Source organism: Cavia porcellus, unplaced genomic scaffold (assembly GCF_034190915.1).
Source record: "Cavia porcellus strain 051 isolate PalLab524CR breed Dunkin Hartley unplaced genomic scaffold, mCavPor4.1 scaffold_1, whole genome shotgun sequence".
Taxonomy (NCBI): Eukaryota; Metazoa; Chordata; class Mammalia; order Rodentia; family Caviidae; genus Cavia; species Cavia porcellus.
In genome coordinates, this window is record NW_026947484.1 from 174,285,738 (window position 1) to 174,305,775 (window position 20,038).

Genomic DNA, 20,038 nt, shown 5'->3' on the forward strand with positions numbered 1-20,038 from the left:
ACAGAGCCCAGCCATGTGCCACACAGCAGCAAGACCTGCGCCTGCCCTTCGGGTGGCAGGTCCATGGGGCCAGGTTCAGGGGCCAGGTCCATCTCCCCGCCTCCTCTCCTGGCCAGCCCCTGCCCAGGGGGTCGTAGAAGCACAGAAGCAGCAGTAAAAGAGCAACAAAGAGCTCTCAGCTGAGGAGGCCACAGGAGGAGGGATGGCACAGGAGGTCGCAGCCAGGGACAGCATGGAATTCTGGGGGCTGCACATGTGCTGGACCTCACCCTGAAATTGATATCTGGCTCACCGCCTGTATATCAGCTTACTCATTCCCTTGCCCTCCCAGAGTCCCTCTGCTTATTTGCACTTTGATCTGGTACAAGTTACTTAGCCTCTGCAAGTCTCAGTTTCCTTATTTGCAAAAAGGGGCCAATGATACTGACCTCACTGGGTTGGAAGTGAAAGAGCATATGCAAAGGAATTGCTGCGGTGCCTAATAAACAGCAGGTGCTCAATTAATGACCCCCTTCATCTTTTTCACCATTACCTGTTTCTTCTATTTCTACGTGTACTTTTCCCATCCCTACAGCACTAAGACACTGCTGTGCTACTTAGGGGCTGGGCTGTGTGGGTACATTTGCTGAGTAACTCCAGGGCGGGGAAATGAGAGAAGCAAACCAGGGCCACAGTGCTACTGAGCCAAAGCCCCAGGCCCTGGGAGTGCAGCAGGCCAGGCACTGGCAGGGAAGCTGCAAGCCCTGCAGGTGTGGCATGTTAAGGAGCTCATGAGATGGGGTGAACAGGAAGTGAACTTGGGCAGGTAGAGCTGTTAGGGCACGAGAACCCACGCATGTGTGCACGCGCGCGCACACACACACACACACATACACCACAGAGCAGAGGAGTCAGGCCTGCCTATTGCCCCAGAGCTCCTTTCCTGCCCTCTTCACTTCCTTTTCCCCCTCGCCCCTTCCTTTAAAGACTGTTTCCTGAGGGCCACTTGGGCCAAGTCACTGTGCTCACCTAATATGGTCCTAGGAGTGGCCAGCAGTACCAGGTTCAGGCCCTTGCTCTTACTCCAAGTGGTTAGTGACTACAGCTCAAGAGTCCAATCAGCTGGTGTGGGGAGGGGTGGAGAACTCCACACCCCGAGGGGCCCTGCCGAACTTTCTGCTTCCCAGGGACCACTTCCAAGCGAGGCTTTTCTGCAGTGTTCTACACTAGGCTGATGAAACAAAACAAGCTCTGCCAGGCCAGGAAGACCCCAGGGAAGGGCATAAATAGTGCAGCGGTCACGAAGGCAGCGCTCAGAATCAGGCAGGCCTGAGGACGACTCCCACCTCCTAACCCTATGCCAACGTCAGAGTGACGCCTCCCTCACAAGGCTTCGGCAGGCAGGGGCTGCTGTGCTGCAGTGTTCCGCACACAGCAGTGCCCTTTGCTCCTGGGGGCACCAGGGACCAAGCCTCAGCATGGTTTCCCTCCAGGGAACAGCACAGCCAACAGGCAGCAAGTTGGGAGCCAGTGTCAGTGAGGAGAGAGCCCGCTGTGCTGAAGAACTGGCGCCTAGAGATCAAATCCGGATTCGAATCCTGCGTGTAGGTTGCTTAATCCTTTCAAGGCTTGACCAAAAAATGATGATACAAACTGAGTAGCTGCAGCCCAGCCCAGCTGGTAGACGATATGCAAAGAGCACAGAGCCTGGCACATCCAAGGAAGAGTCATTAGATAGTGAATGTTTAAAATTTAAAACATTTATTACAACAAAACACACATCACCCTCTCTCAAAATATCAACCTCTCTTTGAATGCTCTCATCCCATTGTGCTAGCCACTTTCAGAAGCAGTTCTGGAAGCTGTCTTTCTTGAGTGTCTTTACAAGGTGTGATAAAAAAAAAATATATATATATATATACATATATATATATATATAGTCAATGCTGCTGCCAAGTGCCATCCAGTGGGAAGACAGGCTCATAAAAACATTTCAGTGTGTCCTCGTGTACCCTGTTCACCAGATCTGGCACCGTGCACTTTCTGGCTCCTCCCCAAAGTCAATATGACCATGAAAGGTAAGGGTTTTGAATCAATTCAGGACATTGAGGCAGGCTCCACAGCATAGCTGAAGACAATCATGCAAGCTGACTTCCAGGACTGTTTCAGAATATGCCAAGGATGCTGGAATAAGTGTGGCTGCCATGAGAGAGAGTATTTTGAGGGAGCTGAGTAGTGATGTGTCTTTTTCTGTAATAAATTGTTTTAAATTTAAACAGGCATTGTATTTTCACCGTATTTTTCGATCACATCTCAAGTAGATACTCAGCACAAATTTGCAATTTCTGTAACCATCATGGTTATTCCTGTCCTATCATCAGCCCTGTCAGCCCTCGCGCCTGCACCCAAGAGACAGGGCACTTGCTGCGTTCTGACCTTAAAACCACCTAGAATAGGAGCCTTATTTGCTGCATTTTTGGAGAATGTGGGGGGAGTGAGACCCACACCAAAGGCCTTGGAAGCTGTGGAAGTGGATGAGTCCGTGCTCAGCCTTCCCCTGGGCTCAGCCATTCTGGCTCACTCAAGGCCAAGTCACTCTCCCCAGGAGGATCTGTCCAACTCTGAATCTCAGCCAGCCCAGAAGTGTCAGGTCTCAGGACCCATCCTGTGGTCAGGTCTCCTTAGGGTGCATCAGGGACAGCAGGAGCAGAAAAGGCTATTTCCCCAGGGAACCCCTACCTCCTCCGTCTGCCCCATTTCTAAAATACCTGTTCCATCGGGGCGCTCTGGTCAGGGGCAGGAGGTGGCAGAGGGAGATTCTTCCACCCAAGGACATTGCCTTAGACAACTGCAAGCTTAAAGCTGAAGGTCACCCTCCAGGGCTCCAGGCACGCTCCTGTCTCTCTACTGCCCCCTAAGCAGATGTACTCTGGTCTCTGCTGAGGGGCAACCATGCTGGCTCTACTCTAAATTCATCCTCCTGCCATCCCCTGTCCTAAAACCTCCATGCCTCTGGACCTTGCACAAACCTGACTATATACGCCTGCTTCTCCGACCTACCTGAGATGAAGTCCTAACCACTCACCCTGTGTCTCCACCACACGGTTTCCTCTTTTCTCTCCAGCCAGTCCAGTTCACATCTCTAAACCTGCGCTATGCTGTGTCTCCTGCCTAGAACACCTTCCCTCCCTGCTCACCTGATGAGCCTCTACTCATCCTTTAAGGCTCCTGCCCACACGGGGCCCCTCCTGCATTAGGCACAAAGATGACAGCGCTCCACTGTGGGCAAGGGTGGTCTTTTTAATAAGTGGATACCCACCTAGGGAAAGGGATCCCTGGTTTCTGCACTACACTGTGCCAAAAAACCTATGACAACTAGATTTTAGACCTAAATATAAAACATAAAATAATTGAGCTTCTAGATGATAAGAGAGTGAGCTGGTCCTTTATATCTGTGGGTTTTAACCAACCCCAGATCAAAAATATTTTTAAAAGTTTATCTGTGAAAATGTACATACTTTTCGTCTTGTCATTATTCCCTGAACAACAGTGTATAACATTCGAGGAGTAGTTGCATTGGATCAGGTATTATAGAGATCATTTAAAGTACATGGGAGAGCCAGGCATGGTGCACACACCTGTAATCCTAGCAGTTGGGAGGCAGGATAAAGGAGGATGACACAGTTTGAGCCAGCTTGAACTACACAGTGAGACCCTATCTCAAAAATTTAAAGAAGTATATGGAAGGATGTGTACAGGGGATATGCAGAGACTATGGCATTTTATATAAAGGGCTTAAGTGATGGCAGACTGTAGTATCCACAGGGTACCCTGGAGCCAGTCTCTCATGGATACCAAAATACAACAGCATATCCATAATCTGATTAAAAGCAAAGGAAAAGAATTTGACACTCTTCATAGAAGAAAAAGGGTTAGCAAACTATACTGCATTAAAAGAATTTCTTTTCTTCAAATATTCCCTTCAAAAAGTGAATAAACAAGGCCCAGAGTGGAAGATCATGACCACAATGTATTTGCCAAATACTGAATGAATATCTAGAATTTTTCAGCCTCATACAAATCGATCAGAAGACAGACAATCCAATAGAAAAAAATGTGAGAAAGATTTGAACAAGCATTTTGCAAAAAGAGTTACCTAAATAGTTAATCAACCTATGTGAAGATATTCGACCTCATTAGTCATCAAGAAAATGTAAATTAAAACCACAAGTAGATATCACAGTATCTAACACCAATAAAGTTGATAAGTAAGTGGAGCAATGGGCACTTACATACACATCTTTAAGGAGGATGTACTGGTGTCGCACTTAGCAAAATTATGTGTTGGCATCTGCAAAAGCTCATTACGTGTAACTGTGTGACTCAGCAATTGCAAGTCTCAGGTATTTATCCAACAGAAAGAAAAACAATGTCTCAAAAGACACATCTGAAGATACTCCAGCAACACTATTCATTAGAGCACTGAACGGAAAAAACCAAAATGTTCATCAAAAATGGATGGATAAACTGGCAATGGAGACAGCAAAACACCATAGAGTAATGGGAACGAACAAAATAAAACTCACTGCAAGAACTTTGATGAACCTCACATCTGGTGGGAAGTCAGCATAAAAGAGTATTTTTTCAAGGAGTGTATGTCATCGATGACAGAAATCAGGACAGGGGCTGCCTTTGGGTTGATAATAACTGAAAGAAGGGCAGACGGGTTCTCAGGGTACTGGGATGTTCTCGATGGGGGCTACGTGGGTGTGTTCATTTTGTGAAAATGTGTCAGCCATACATTTCTAATCTTTCTGGAACTATTACATACTTCCCTGTAAAAGTTTATTTGAAAGATGAAGCTAACATCCCAGTGTCACCTCCTCTGCTCTCTAGTGGAGACAGTGACTTATCCCATCATGAGCTCTGTGTTCTTGGTACACATCTCTACTAACACATTCCAACATTTTTCCCTGCAAAAAGTTGTCACCCGCCTCCTGTCTGCTAAATGCCTCCTCCCGGTCAGACCCTATTGTGGCTTAGATCTAAAATGTACCCCCAAAGTCTGATGTGTTCAGGAGTGGGGCTTTGAGAAGGCGATTAGATTGCAGACACACTGACATTATCAAGGAATTAATCCACTGGTATGTTCCCCCAAATGTGCTATCAGAAGGTGGACATCATTGGAGAAGGTGGGTCACTAGGAGTGAGACCCAAATGGGTATTTGGGTATATCCTGTGCCCAAGCCCCCTCTTTCCCTCTCTGTGCTTCCTGGCCACCATGGATTGAGCAGTTTTCCATCATGATGTTTCCACCTTGGAACCAGCCAAACATAAACTGAAATCTCTGAGACTGTGAACCAGAATAAACTTTTCTCTGTAAGATACATACCTCAGGGATTTTGTTCCAGCAACAAAAAGCTGACTGATTCAGACCCCACGCTGAACACCTCACCTACACTGCCACATTCGCAGCCACATGTGAGATATGGTATGATAGCACTCCTGCTGCTAGATGGCCTGGAACCCAAAGGCATGAAGCATGTCTAAGAACTTTACATGAACATCTCATTTGTCCAATGAGGCTGGGAAACTGCCTGATGTACTGGGAGGCAGGAGAGGCTCCAGGTTTTGCCCAAGGGTGCGCAATGTAAAAGGTGAGCACTGCTCCCAGACCAGAGCCCACAGCCCTGTACTGCAGAGCTTGATAAACTGGTATGGAGAACCACTCTTTCAATGGCCAGTATTGATACAAGGAGATTCAGCCTCATCTCCTGCAGCAAGCTTCACTGGATGTTTCCCTGGGGTTCCCACAGCACGCCCCCCCAACACACACCACGCCTCTCTACTAAAGCTGCACTGTTTCTATCCCTTATTGATGCACCCTGGAACCAGATTAGAGAATAGGACTTCTATGTCTGCACCTCCAATACCTGGCAAGGGCACAACACGTAACATATGCGAAAGGCAAGAAAGGAGAGAAGGAGGCAGAGAACACTGAATGAGCCACTATTTGGATCTACTGGGAGCTCCAACAATCAAGGTCTGAGCAGGGAGGGTTCATGTCCTGACTGGACATGAGTTACAACCCTTAACTTAAAGGGTGACACAGGTGTGCCATGTTCCATTCCACAACCTTCCTCTAGCTGTCTCCAGCCTTCCCTCAAGGTTCCCACCAGCCATTTGGCCCCCAGAGGTTCTGGCAAGCCCTCTTGTTGCTCTTCTCCATGTTCCCTCTCTAGCTGTGCTGAGTGCCCCCAGGCTAACACCAAGAGTACCAGGACAGTACCACGTACCCGCCTCTCTCCAAGCCAGGGACTTCCCACCCACCTCTCCAATCAGAGACTGTGTGTAGTTCTTTGGCAGCAGCCTCAGCCACATTGCCTGGTGTAGGCAGGCTGGCCCATAGTGAGCCAGGACAGGGGAAAAGCTCGGGGCCATCTGGGGTGGAAGGCACACCTAACAGCTCTCCACATAATGACCTAGGCCACTGCTGGAAGGAAGGGGGCATCCTGGAATTCTTGCCTTTCTCTTTGGTGCCTGGAAGCTCTGATTTTCCAAGTGGCTCATGGCCTGGCACTCTTGCCCCACCCCTACCCAGCTTCTGCCTGGATGGATGCCTGGGTGCAGCTGGTGGTGTGGTGGAAGGCGATGGTTCCTTGGGGCCTGGCCCAGCTGGCCTGCTGTGAGTGGCTGCAGCCTCTCCGGGGCGTAGGGGCTGAGCCGTAAGCAGCCTTGTTTATCCCTGGGAGGAATGATGGTTTTCCCTGAGCAATGACATCTTGGAAACAGACTGGCTCCACAAACAACAACAAATCTCCCAACCAGGGCCTGGGCTGCAGCTTTCATAAGAAGATTTCTGCCCAGAGGTGCCTGATAAAAGGTCAGAGGCTGAGCTAGATCCTTGCCTTGACCCTGACTCTTGGAACACAGGAAAAGAAGGGGGTCTACAGAAAATTAGGATAACTTGAAGGGGCCTGGCAATATTCCTCATTGCTCCAACGGGGAAACTATGCCATAAAAAGGCATATTTGCCTGTGATCATCAGTAATCAAAGACTACAAGGTGCCTTGATCTGGGCTTTCTCCACCACATGCATTGCTTTTCCAGAAAATAGCAGAGTTCTATTCAGTAAACCCAAGGTCCAAAAAGGAGCAGCACAGGGGAGTTCAAAGATAGAGTACCAACATGAAACCCAGGTACCCTGAGACATCCAGCTAGTGCAGTGGAGAGACTTGGGCTAAGCAACTAGCATCCTGGTTTTGTTCCCTGGTTTGCAGCTGAGGTGCATGTAGTCTCGGGCAAGTTCCTTTCCTATCAGTCCAAAAAGCAAAACAGACTCTGCCATCTCCAGGGCCTTGGAGACCAAATGGGAAGTAGCTCTCAGAATCCCCAAGGATGCTGCTGAGCATAGGCATGCCCTCCCCAGCTGTGTCTCTGCTGGGAGAGCCAGGTATACCACTGGCTGAGAACCAGTCTCCCAGGTCCAACTTGACTGGCACCAAGGGGATCCAGGGAGCTGAGTTTCAAGGCAGTGTAACCCATGCAAAGGACCACAAACAGCATTCAAAACATCCAGTGCTGCCCTCTCCACTCTCTATGGCTTAGGCTGGGTGAGGGCACCGCCCAGCCCAGGTATAGGCTCTATGGCCTCAGCCAGGCTGATATCAACATTCTCCCACGAAAACCTGCCCCCAGACCCTTGGCTTGATGGGCAATATCTCTGATATACAAAGACCCAAGCCCCTTCTCTGAGGGCTCCTTGCAAGACTGTCTAGCTGGCAGTGCCCACTCCCTTGCCAGGCACAGATCTAGGATGGGAAAATAGAGCAGACTTGGAAACCAGAGACTGGCTTCCAGAAAAACCAACTCTAGCAAACCAGAACAATTCAACACCCCTCACCAACTATACCCCAGGAGCAGGCCAGGCTCTTGGGTGACTCAGGGATAAATAAGGATCATATACTACATAAATAGGGCACAAATCGGCCACCTGGAGTAGCAGCACCAATGGATGGACTTACTGGCTCCAGTCATGGAAATCAAGTAAGATAAGGAAAGAAGGAAGAGAAGTGAGGCAGATGGAACAGTATTCATGGAAGCTGGAAACAAATGCAAGAAAGCTAAAGTGTGTTGGTTGCGTTGATATCAAGTAGTTATAATCAGAAGTCCCATCAACGACTTCTGATTCAAAGTCCTGGAGATTTCCCAGAAGGGGTCATAGCTTCCATCCTCACCACCACCTGTGTCTCAACTGCCAGGCTGAACCCAAGCACAACCTACAGTGGAACTTGTCTCTCTGGAGGGCCCGTCCTGGGCTCCGCCGTACCACGTGCTAGGGCTACAGAAGAGGGAGGTGCCCTTGGCTGGGCACAGAGGACTCAAGGGGCCCAAGTGGAAACTTTGACTCCAGCTGCAATGCCCTGGCTGGGATCCCATAGGCATCAGGGAAGTAAGCCTCTGCAGCTCCTGCCTTTTAAAGATGCTCCTGCTTCAGCCTCCTGAGGTTGGAGGGCTTCAGAGTAGGAAAAGTGTTCAATTGTTGCTGAGAGATCTGTTGGCAATATACCAAGCCATACATCTCAAGCCAGAAAAACAAGATGCAATGCTGAATTACTTAGCTCAGGTCAGGGTAATGGCTTCTCGCACCCCGTCCTTGCTGCTCTGAGGCAGAGGTCTGTCTCCCTGGTCTTGGCTCAGCCACAGACATGCTGTTTGAACTTGGACAAGGCCCCTCCTTACTCAGCCCAGGTTCTCCTCCCTCCAGGGCTGGGCACTTGGGTTCAACATTCTTGTGGACACCTCAGGACAAAAGTGTAGATGTGGACCCTCCAACCTGAGAAAACAGCTGGCCTATGCTGCTTGCAGTGACCAGCTCTGTGGAGCTAGTGGGTCACTAACCACGACCCTCTGCCTTAAGAGTTCCAGCTGGAGCCAAGGAGCAGGTGCAGGCCCTTCTCCAAGGGGCCGTGAGCTCAGCAGGCAGAAAAAGCCTTCTCGTGTTTCCAGCAGACATTTCTGCAAGTCTTGGGGTTCAGAAGTGACCCCCTCAAGATCTCCCAGAGACCACCTCTTTTCCTGCCAGTGCAGTGGGGTAAGTACTGCCATCCCAGTGCCTGGTGTGTGGCCAGCATCCCTGCACAATAGCCAGTGCTGCTGGCTGAGCGCTCTCCCGCCCCACACAGCGTCCCGGACTTCTCTGCCACCAAACATTCCTTGTCTTCTCTCCCAGAAAAAAAAGCTGAGTAGCCCAGAAGCAGGGTGCAGGAGAAACATGACCCCTGGCTCTGCAGGGCCCTTGCCCCCTAAGAAACACACACACACACACCCATCTCAGAACAGACAGAACACAATCAGTTTGGTCACAACATGCCTACCAATGGCTGCCCTGGGGAAGAAACAATAGAAACAGGGCACAAGGTGACTTGGACAAGAGCCCCCTCACCCACCGCACTCATCTCTGTCACCACGGCACCTACCCAGCACGCTCTGCAGGGACCCCGGCGACTCCTGGCTGCCGCTCCCGCCAGCCCGCCCGCTGGGTCTCCACCCGGCTCCTCCCGCGGGCGGGCAGGCGGCCGCCGCCGGGCCGCCGTGGCTGTGGCAGCTCCGCGGGCGGGCTGCCGTGTCAAGCGGCCGCCTTCCCCAGACAGAGCGCCTTTGTGTGTTGGCAGGGCTATTTATGGACTTACCCAAGTTCCCCGGGGGAGCGGTACCTGCTGGGAAAAGCAGAACCAAATGACCAGGTTCCACCTCCCACTTCTAGGTAGCGTTTTCAAAGCCCTTGCATCACCATCCCTCCTCCGCTCCCTCCTCCTACTTATCCTCCTCCTCTTCCTCCTCCTCTTCCAGCGAGCGCCCTTCCCTGTCCACTCTGGAGAGGCTGGATTCCTTTCCTCCATCAAATAGAAAACTCTGAGATTTCAAAAACCACTTTCACCTGAGAAGCAGCCTGGACTCGTCAAGGAAGAGTCCTCAGCCAGCTGGTCCTTCAGCCTGCGAGGGACTAAGCCAGCTCCTCACTTACAGGCTCACCAACACTGGCCCTGGGTCCCCTGCTGCCTGTCCCCTGACGCCAAGCTGGCCCCTGAAGTGCTGCTCCGGAGGAGGAGGCATCCACCCTCTCAGTGGCAGCCCCTGCCCCTGGGGTTCCGAGCCACCTCCACCCCCCACACACATCCTGAGGGCTCCCCAGCTGGGGCAGCAGAGCCAGCAGCTGCCGCTCCCTGGCAGAACTGAACCAATCACCGAGGCTTCTCTGTCACGCCCCCTCCCCCATGCTGCTCCGTCCCAGTGGGTGGCTGCAATTGAGCCCCGGGTCCTACAGCCAGCGTAGCTGACTCTGAGAAAGTGACCACCTGCACAGCCAAGGAGTGGTGGCTCCAGTCCACACCCAGTATACCTGGCGACACTCGGTCTTATCGGGCACTTTCATGTGCCAAACTCGGGAACTGGGAGCCGAGGCTTCTCTCCCAGCAAGCCACCCTGCAGTTACCATCATAAAAGGAGGAGACATCAAAACAGGGAGAGGGGTGGGGGCAGTGGGGACAGACCTAGACACAAACACCCTGATTCTAGTTCCAGCTCCAGCACTGGTTGGCTGGGGCTCACTGAGCAAGCTCCTGCCCCTCTCTGTGCCTTGGTTTCCTCGCTGTCAGAAGGGGCTGATCCTCCAGGCTCCGCCCACCTGTGGAATTAACAGAGGGCTCAGAGAGCTGGCTGTCAACTACCTTTCCTTCAGCCAAACCCTGAGCCAAGAGCTTTGCCTGCATTCCTTCACTTAATCCTCACCCGCACCTTGGGAAGTAAAGACTCCCAGGTACCAATGGCAGAGAGAGCTGCCCTCGATCACACTGTTAGGTGGCTGTGTGTCCAGGACTGAACACCCTTCGTCCAACTCTGGGGTGCCCACCTCCACCATAGCGCCACTTCATCATTGCAAGAAGCTGCTTTGGCAGCACAAAGCTGCTCTCTGACGCTGTGGCTGCTGCAGCATGTTGTCTAACACTGACAAACACTCCCTGGCCTATGCCCAGGCCAGGGTGGAAGCGCCCAGCACATGGCTAGCTCCCCCTGGAGTGGGAGACACCCAGTGCCAGCACAGACACTGGGCAGAAGGAGCCCCCATTCTGCTGTCTCCACTGCATCCCACTTCAGCCACCCCGGACCTAAGCACTGTCCCTCAGCCTCTTATTCTCCCTGCAGTAGCCTTGGTGTCTCTGCCTTCCCCTTTGGCCCTTCTAGTCCCACGTCTCCATTCCTGTCTCTTCCACACTCACACATGTGCATACAGCTATAAGAAAACATCCTTTACCAGGCACAGCGATGCATAGCAGCCCTCATCTGAGTCCGCCACTTATAAATTCCAACCAGCGTTCTTGTCCCTGGGGCAGGGCCAAGGCAGCCCTTGCAGAGACTAGGAGCCTTCCAGTTTGGAAGGCTGTCCTGCTGCAACCTCCTGAGACACAGGACCCACCCTTGGCCTGGGAAACTAAGCAAGGGAGTCTTGGGAAATGGCCAATTCTACTGGGGCTGAGCAACTCCCAGTGGGGCTGGCTGGTTCCTAGGATGGAATTTCTGGTGCTTGGGATGAGACTGTAGGGTGGAGAGCCTGAATATAGGATGCTTTGACCTAAGAGGAGCTTCAGCTTCACCTTCTTTCAATCATCACATAATTCTGTAGACTCCATGCAGAAAGACCTTCCCCACCATGCAGCCAGCCAAGAAGTTTTACTTCGTTGTTTTAATAATCACTGAGCCCCCACTATGTGCTGTGCTAGGAACTAAGGTTGTAGAGGTAGCAGGAAGCAGCCTGCTCCTGAGACAGAACGTAGAGGTGAGAGGGACTGATCGAGATACTGCAGGTAGCCTGAAGAATCCAGGGTAAACCCCTTCCCTTTCCTGGCCCCCACTGTCCACCTCTAAAATGAGGTCAGGGTCGGGTACCCTAGCCCCACTCACCCCTTTACAGTCAGTGCCTTACTCCTCAGTTCTCTCACTGAAAGAATTAGCTCAGTCACTGCTATTTGGAAAGAGCACAGCCTTAAGAGTCCAAAACCTGAGTGTAACTTAATCTTGGACTTCAATGTATTGGAGCCTGTTTCTTCATCTGTGAAATGGGGCTATTACCAGCATGCCCTGTAAGGCATGGGGAATTCCTGGCACACAGTATGTGCTCAGTAAACAAGAGCTGCCGTTACTGTTATTGGGTTATTATCATTGCTATCACCAATAAATGAACAGAGTTCATCTTGATAGGGCTGATGTAGGCAGAAAACTTCGATGTGATTTTATCCGTAGCATGGTAACACAGGAGGGCCTAACGTTTTCCTAGCAGGTGGTAACAGCTGATAATCACCATCATTTATTAACACCATTTATTGATCAGGCCCATCTTAAAGATCAGAAAACTCAGTTGCAGAAAGGTTATATGGCAAAGCAGTGGCACAAAAGACAATGAAATCTGTATTCTGCCCCTAATCTATGTCTCCCCTCCCCTTGACATCTTCTTCTCCCATACCGTCTTCAGACAGCAAAAGATGATCCAACTTGCGCAAATTTAGCTCCTCACCACAGCAAACAGAAGCCCACAGGTGGTGGCCAGGAGGCTCAGTGTCACCTTGTAGAACTGGCCCTGATGGCTCTGCCACTGGCTGGCTGCTGCCTCCAGCCTGGAGCATGCTTCCTTGTCACCTCAGCAGTAGCAGCCTGACCTTGGGCAGCTGTAGCAACACAGGATGGCTCAGAGCCATGGCCGGCTCCCATCCTGGCTCCAGCCCAACGGGCCACATGCTGGCCTGAGATTTCGGGCTTTTGGGAGCAATCCTCGACCCACTGTGCTTGTGCCAGCTCAGGGACCAGGCTGTGCCCTGACAACCCTGGTTCCTTGGAAGTATCAGCCACTGACTCAGCTATGGAAAGCCAGCTCCATGGCCTTGGCGGCTAGATACAGTGCATCCATGCACTCCCCTGGGTCCACCTACTGCCTTGGGCCTGAGCCCAGGCCATCAAAACAGGTCAGTGGAGAATGAACTTGACTGAAATGTTCACTTTGCTGCTGCCTGCTGTGAATTCTGGAGCAAGGCCAAGGCCTTCTCCCTCAGTCTTCTTGTCTCTAAAATGTGCACATGAGTCAGCGTATATGGGTCCACAGGCTGCTTGTCACTGATCTATAGTGTGATAAGCATTTAGAAATTTTCACAGGGGCCTGATGTTATCATGTTTGAGCATGAGAACAGCACACAGGTCCCACTGAGAAGAGTATAGGCGGGTACTGGTGTTGTCAAATCAGCCTGAGGAATCTCAGTCTGAGTTCTAAAAAAGCAAACAGTCCTTCCCCACAGGTGGTTTAGAGGCCCTGACTTAAATAGTCTTTTCTACAAGCACTCACTGACGTGGATCCCATCGTATCACTTGTACCTACAGTGGGACTCATGCCCTGCTCACCGGAACTGTCCTCCTCCACTGCCCACCAGCATTTACTTATTTGCCTAAGCCAGACTCTTGCACTCCATCCCTCTTCCACACGCCTCCATTCTTTAATCACCTAATCTTGTGGAGCTCACCTCCTACACATCATGTATATCTTTTATCTCTCTCAACCCTATAGTCTAAGCCACCATCACCTCTCCCTGGCCAAGGGCAAGGGCCCAAATTGGTCACTTCTGCAGTTGCCTCTCCTTCTACCTCCTTGGGAGGGCACTAAGTGCTTTCTATAGCACAGATCCAACCCCGCAGGCTCCCACTGCACCATCACCAGCCTGCTTTAAAGTCCTCACCTAGAACAATCCTTCTTACATCCTGAGCCCCTGCCTTATTCTCAGAGACTTTCCTAGTATCCCTGGCCAAGTCCTCCCCATCAGCGCTCTCACTGGGCCCTCTGTCCTGTTGTCAGTTCATTCCATGTTGTTCATGGTTGGAGTCTCTCTCTCCTACCATGATCCTCCCATGCAAGTCTGTCAATGAATCCTAAAGTTGAGGACATTTGAGATTTAGCCTGGAACCCCTCTATTCACCTTTCTTTGCCATTTAAGGAACTCTACTGCTCTCCTTCATTCTCAAAGCTGGTGATTCACAATGAACTGACCTATCACCCACTCCAGAGATAGTCGTATGACCCAGGCCTCAGGCAACCAGTTTTTCCCATCCTGGTGACTTCAGTGACTGGCATGGGTACATGAGCCAACATGGGCCAGTGGTACTCAGGCCCAGAAACTACTGGTTGCCATGATTGAGGGAGTCACACCGTGGTATGGCCATCAGCCTGCTACTTCTGGAAGCTCTAGTGGCATGATGAAGGGAGTGAGCCATACATAAGTAAGAAGAACCAAGAAACGGAGAGGGTTCTCAGTGATGTCAGTCAGGCTGTGAATCTAACAGGTCATGAAGGCTACTCTTTCACAATCCAGTGAATTCCACTTCCTGTGTAAGGTTAGTTTGAGTTGTGTTTTTATCACTTGCAACCTGTAAATTCCTGACTAGTGTATCACCACTAGGCACATTAGGTAGCACATTAGGCACACTGAAAGTATTTGTTCATTCATGAAGTTATTCAGCAGCGAGAACATGGCATGGTTTGCTCAATAGAAAGCGTTATCTCGGCTGCAGCTAAGAGAGGTGACTAAGGGGATGGAAGTAGGCACAGGAGATTTACCAGGAGATCATGCACAAGTCTCAGGGACAGGATGAGGCCTGAAGAGGGCGAGCAGATGGAAGGCATGGAAGAAAGAGCAGGAGTCTCAACTCAAAATTACCTGGAGAACCCTGGCAGCCTCTACCCAGCTCTGGACCTCGGTATCCTAACCCAACTCAACTCATCATTCTAGAACCTCCAGGTTTTTCTCCACTGGTTTTGGTTCTTAGTCATCAACAGTCAGCGTCAACACTGAACAGTACTGGAGTCAGGGGTGGCTCTGAGGTTCGACTTTGACAGGCAGGGAGCACACAGCAGTGACCTTCATCTATTAAACAGGGATAATAATGACAGTATGCAGATTACATAGTATAGCAGAAGGAAAGCACACTCCATCCCGGTTAGATGCCATTAGTAGTAGTAGTAGTAGCAGTAGTAATTCCAGAAAAAGGAAACTGAACACATGGATTGTTCATATAATTCTTAAAATTCATAGAGAATTTCTTGAACTAAGGAAAGACTTGGGTCTTCAGGCTAGAAGTTAGTACCAGGGAAAATTATCCAAAGAAAACAAAACAATCAGAAATAATCTCATGAAATTTCCAAATTCCAAAGACTGGAAAAAAGAAATGCTGCTTATTTCCATAAGAAATTTGAGAGACTCAAGTAAATTGTGGGTTTTGAATGACATAAAAGTTTAGGAAATCACTAAGCATGACTCTTAGGTTTCTTGGGAAGAAGGACCATCAGCCCAGAATTCTTTATTCAAGCAAACTATGACTCAGGTATGAGAGCAAACACTGTCCAACTCACAAGCATTTAAAAGATATACCATAGCTGGGCATTGTGGTGCATGCCTGTAATGCCAGCATTCTGGGGGACTGAAGCAGGACGATTGCAAATTCAAGCCCAGCCTGAGCAACTTTGCAACTTAGTGAGACCCTATCTCAAAATTAAAAATAAAATTTTCTTTAAGGACTGGGGATTTTGCTTAGTGCTAAGGTTCTGGGTTTAGTTCCCCAGTATAGAAAAAACAAAGAACCATACAACCTCCAGATCTTTCTGAAAAAAAAAAAATTATTCAAGAAAGCAGTCCAAACAAAAACAAATCTCACAAGTCAAAGATAAAAACTGTGGTAAAGAGAGTAGCAAGCAATGAAAGCAGAAACATTTGTAATAACAGTATAATTAAGGGTTAGAGGCAATTTTAAATAAGTGATTCTTATAACACAATGCAACTAGTGTCTAAAAACCATAACAATCAGAAACTGAAGTTCCAGATGATCCTCACTGAGCCTAGGAGGTAGGGAGGCTCATTGTGAGTTTTAAGAGGTGAGGACAAATTATTATAGATTTGGGTCAGTGCCTGTCATTGAAATATACATGTGGGAAGGGCAGGTAAAACCAACAGCTAGCTAGAGTTAGGGTACATAACTTCAAGGGAATTTCACAGAAGAAACATGAGGGTTGACCTTGTTACCTTTCACTACATAACATGAAGTCATAGCAACTAAGTCTTGACCTGGTGTAAAAATAGGTTAATGAAGGAGAAGAGAGAGTTAGAACCTAACCCACCTATATATGGAAATTTGATCTATGATAAATGAAAAAAGAAAGAATGGTTGGCAAGATGGGGTTGGAAAAGCTGGTCCACTATTTGGACAGAAAGAGTAACGAAAGCTCTAGGCACTAAATTAACTGGAGATGAATTAAAAATACAAATGCAAAATTAAAAGGATAGTCATATTCCTTATAACTTATGAAAAGTCATATTCCTTATAATTTCAGGATAGGAAAGCCCTTAGAAAGTATAGTCTATTCCCTCAGGAAAAAAAAAGATAGTAATCCAAAAACTTGATTATCAAAAATAGTTAATATTTCTACTCAGAAGGCTGAGGCAGGAGGATGAGTGAAGTCAGTCTACACAACACAGCTAGATCCTGTCTCAAAAAAGTTAGTATTTAAATAGCAAGCAACAATATAAATAAGTTAAAAGATAAATAATAAACTGGAAAAATATTTATAACTTACATAATGAGCACATGGTTAATTTTCAAACCATATAAAGAGCTCTTACAAGTCAGGTGGGGTGGCAAACACCTAGAATCCGAGCCCTTGTTCCAAGGGCTGAAGCAGGAAGATCACAAATTTAAAGCCAACCTGGACTATTTAGTAAGATCTTACCTGAAATCCCTCCTCCTCCCCTAAAAAAAAAAAAAAAAAAAAAAACCTATTACAAATAAGAAAACTATATATATGTTATCATCTGACGAGCCAAAAATATATAGAAGTATATGAAGCTATAAGGAGAAACTAATAAATATAAAAAGCCCGACCTCACCAATTTTTCACTTCTCATCTTAGTAAAGATTGACAAGAACAATACCATCCCCCGCTAGCTAGCACGGAGCAGGGAGATGGGCAGCCCCGTTCACTGCCAGTGGGGATGCGAATCGTACATCACTTCCCGTAGCTGCTCTTTTGTTTTTCCCTCTATAACATGGGGATAATAACAATAGTGTTGGGTAAATAACATGTGTCAACAGCAGCAAATCATTGTTGAGCACTCTCGTAGTGTCTGTCCCACGTTACCCCATAGAACAGCGCAGCAAGACATAATGCACAGTACATTCTCATTATGTTCGCTGCAACATGGCTCGCAATATCAAAGCATGATCAACAGCCTAAGCCCTTCACGGGGAAATTATCATTCATTGGCTGCTAAAAATACAGAGAACTTAGATGTTAATGTGAAAGATTTCTATAATAACATTTTATATAGGAGTTACAGAAACTTACGTGTAATATGATACTATTTAGTAAACTAAAATTGCATGGAAATGGATTTGATGGAATTACACCAAACTATTAGCGACTGATGATGGGAAAAGGTTGGAGGAATTAGGGATGTTTTCTTGAATTGATTCAGTTCTCTAAATTTAGTTTTTTAGCACTGTGTGGTTTTTGGCTCTGTGTGTGTGTGTGTGTGTGTGTGTGTGTGTGTGTGTGTGTGTTCTGGCTCCTGTTGTTTTGCAGCGCTAGGGATCAAACCAGTTTCCTTCATGCTAGGCAAGCACTGTATCACTGAGCTACATCCCAGCCCCTGCTTAGAATTTTTGATAAGTTTGGTATGAATATATAATCAGCTAAAGGACATATGCAATGCTAAATAAATAAATATTCCTACTCATTAGAATACAAATATAGCCGGGGATTTAGCTCCGTGGCATAAGCGCCTTCCTTGCAAGCACTCGGTCATGAGTTGAAGCCCCAGTAACAAAACAAAGAAAGAATAAAAATACATATTTCCTCAAAAAAATATGTAAATCTTATATGAAACTTGCCTCCTTACCTGGAATAATCTTTTTTTAAAAGATTTGTATAATTGAAGAGAGAGAATCCTATTCCCAAGGGAAAAGATTGTATTGCATTGATTTTAATATTCTTATTTTATGTGGGTTTTTTTTTTTTTTTTTGAAACAAGGTTTTGCTATGGAGTTCAAGTGGGCCTTGAATTCACTTTGTAACACAGGCTGACCTCAAACTCACAGGAAACCTCATGCCTCAGCCTCCTGAGTGCTGGGATACAGGCATGCACCACTATGCCTGGCTCTTTAGGTGTATTTTTTAAATATAATTCCCATAAAAATCTCAAAGAGAATTTTTGGGAGGGGTATAAGAAGGGAGGGTAGGTTTGGGTGGTGCCTAAACTATAAAATTATAATAAAGCCAGGGCTGCGGTTGTAGCTAAATGGTAAGAGCATTTATCTATCAGGGACAAGACCACAGATTCAAACCCCAGCGCTGAAAAACAAAATCACATACAGAGAATTTCATTTAAAAGAATTAATATGTAATAACAGAAAGGAAAACAATTTTAAAAGAAGAGTAATGACAGAGTGCTTGCCCTAAGATAACGTACAAGCACTGGGGCAAATAACTGGAAAAAAGGAAAAATATTCTGTCTCACACTATAATCCAAAGTAAATTCCACATAGTTTAAAATGTTAAAAGTTGAATAATAAAACCATAAATTTTAGAAGGATAAAGCATTATAAAATCCTGGGATGAATACCCCAATGCCAAATGCAAAAATATTTGGTTAAATTTATAGATATGATGTTAATCATCCAGAAAAGAGGGTTCAAAAATCACACCCACTAAGATGCCTATGATTTTTTTTTAAATGGAAAAATAATAATCATTAGCAAGAATGCACAGAGTTTGGAATTCCAATTCCCTGATGGTAAGAAAGTAAAATTGCATAGTCACTTTGGAAAATAGTGTGGCAGTCCCTCAGAAGCTCAACACAGATACCATCTGACCTGGAAATTCTACTCCTAAGTGTACACCTGAGAGAAATAAAAGCATATGTTCACACAAAGACTTACACACAAATATTTATGGCATTATAATTCATAATAGCCAAAAGGTGGGAACGATCCAAGTGTTCATCAACTGATGAACAGTTAAACAACATGTGGTATATCCACAAAATGAAATATTATTCAGCCATGCAAAAGAATTAATACATCTAGAGCATGGATGAATCTGAAAATATTACATACTAAATACAAAAGCCATCACAGAAGACCAAATGTATGATTTCATTTATATGAAATGTCCACTATACATATACAGAGAAATAAGGCAGAGAAGTTTTTGCTTATGACTGGAAGAGACAGGGGAACTAGGGAGTCATAGCTGAAGGTTATAATTTATTCAAGATAATAAAGTGTTATAATATTAATTGTGGTATTCATTGTTCAAATCTGAATTTGTTAAAAACCACTGAATTATATACCTTAAGTGGAGGACTTGTATGACATTTGAATTATGGCTCAATAAAACCGTTACCAAAACAATTTATAGATACTGAATAAACCAGAATCACCCATCATTTAAAGAAGTAATAAAAATAAAAGGCCTCAAAACAACCTTACCATATAAAGAGTTTTCGTGAGTGAATAATTCAACTTCTAAACAGCCTCATAAGAAAATGGGCAAAAGACTTTGATCAGGCTCCCCTCAGATGGGCAACATGAGGGACTGGAAAGCGTAAAAACAAACACTGAACATCTCTGGTCATCAAAGAAGGAAACCTGTTTAAAAAGTAACAGTGCACAGTGCTGCGTAAGGGGCAGGGAAATGGTCTGAGAGTCCATCTGGACGCTCTGACTAAGACCTCTCCATTTCCCAAGAAACAGGATTTTCAGTGATAAAAAGGGAAAGCCCAACTCAGGCAACACAGAATGAGCTGCTCGGGGTAAGCTCGGGGTAGAAAGAGTTCAGTCATTCTGAAGGATGATTCAGCTGTGGATCCTGACCCATCTTACAAACACACACCATTTGACCCAGAAATTTCACTACCAGGAATTTATTTCTACAAACTGTTCATTCATTCAACAAATATTTATTGAACACAAA

At 47.1% G+C, this 20,038-nt stretch overlaps 1 protein-coding gene across 9 annotated transcripts in view; it reads right to left on the reverse strand.

The window, feature by feature from the left end:
• Rgs3 (regulator of G protein signaling 3) overlaps nucleotides 1–20,038 on the reverse strand; it is a 116,677-nt gene that overhangs the window by 21,468 nt on the left and 75,171 nt on the right. The window contains exon 1 of one of the 9 annotated variants that reach the window (XM_023562422.2): nucleotides 9,920–10,090. The exons of 6 other annotated variants lie outside the window; for them this stretch is intronic. The gene's annotated coding sequence lies outside the window, so the exon portion shown is untranslated. Of the gene's footprint in view, nucleotides 1–9,458; nucleotides 9,617–9,671; nucleotides 9,853–9,919; nucleotides 10,091–20,038 lie in introns of those variants that run through there. 2 more of the 9 variants (XM_013145925.3, XM_005000962.4) reach the window with 2 other exon arrangements.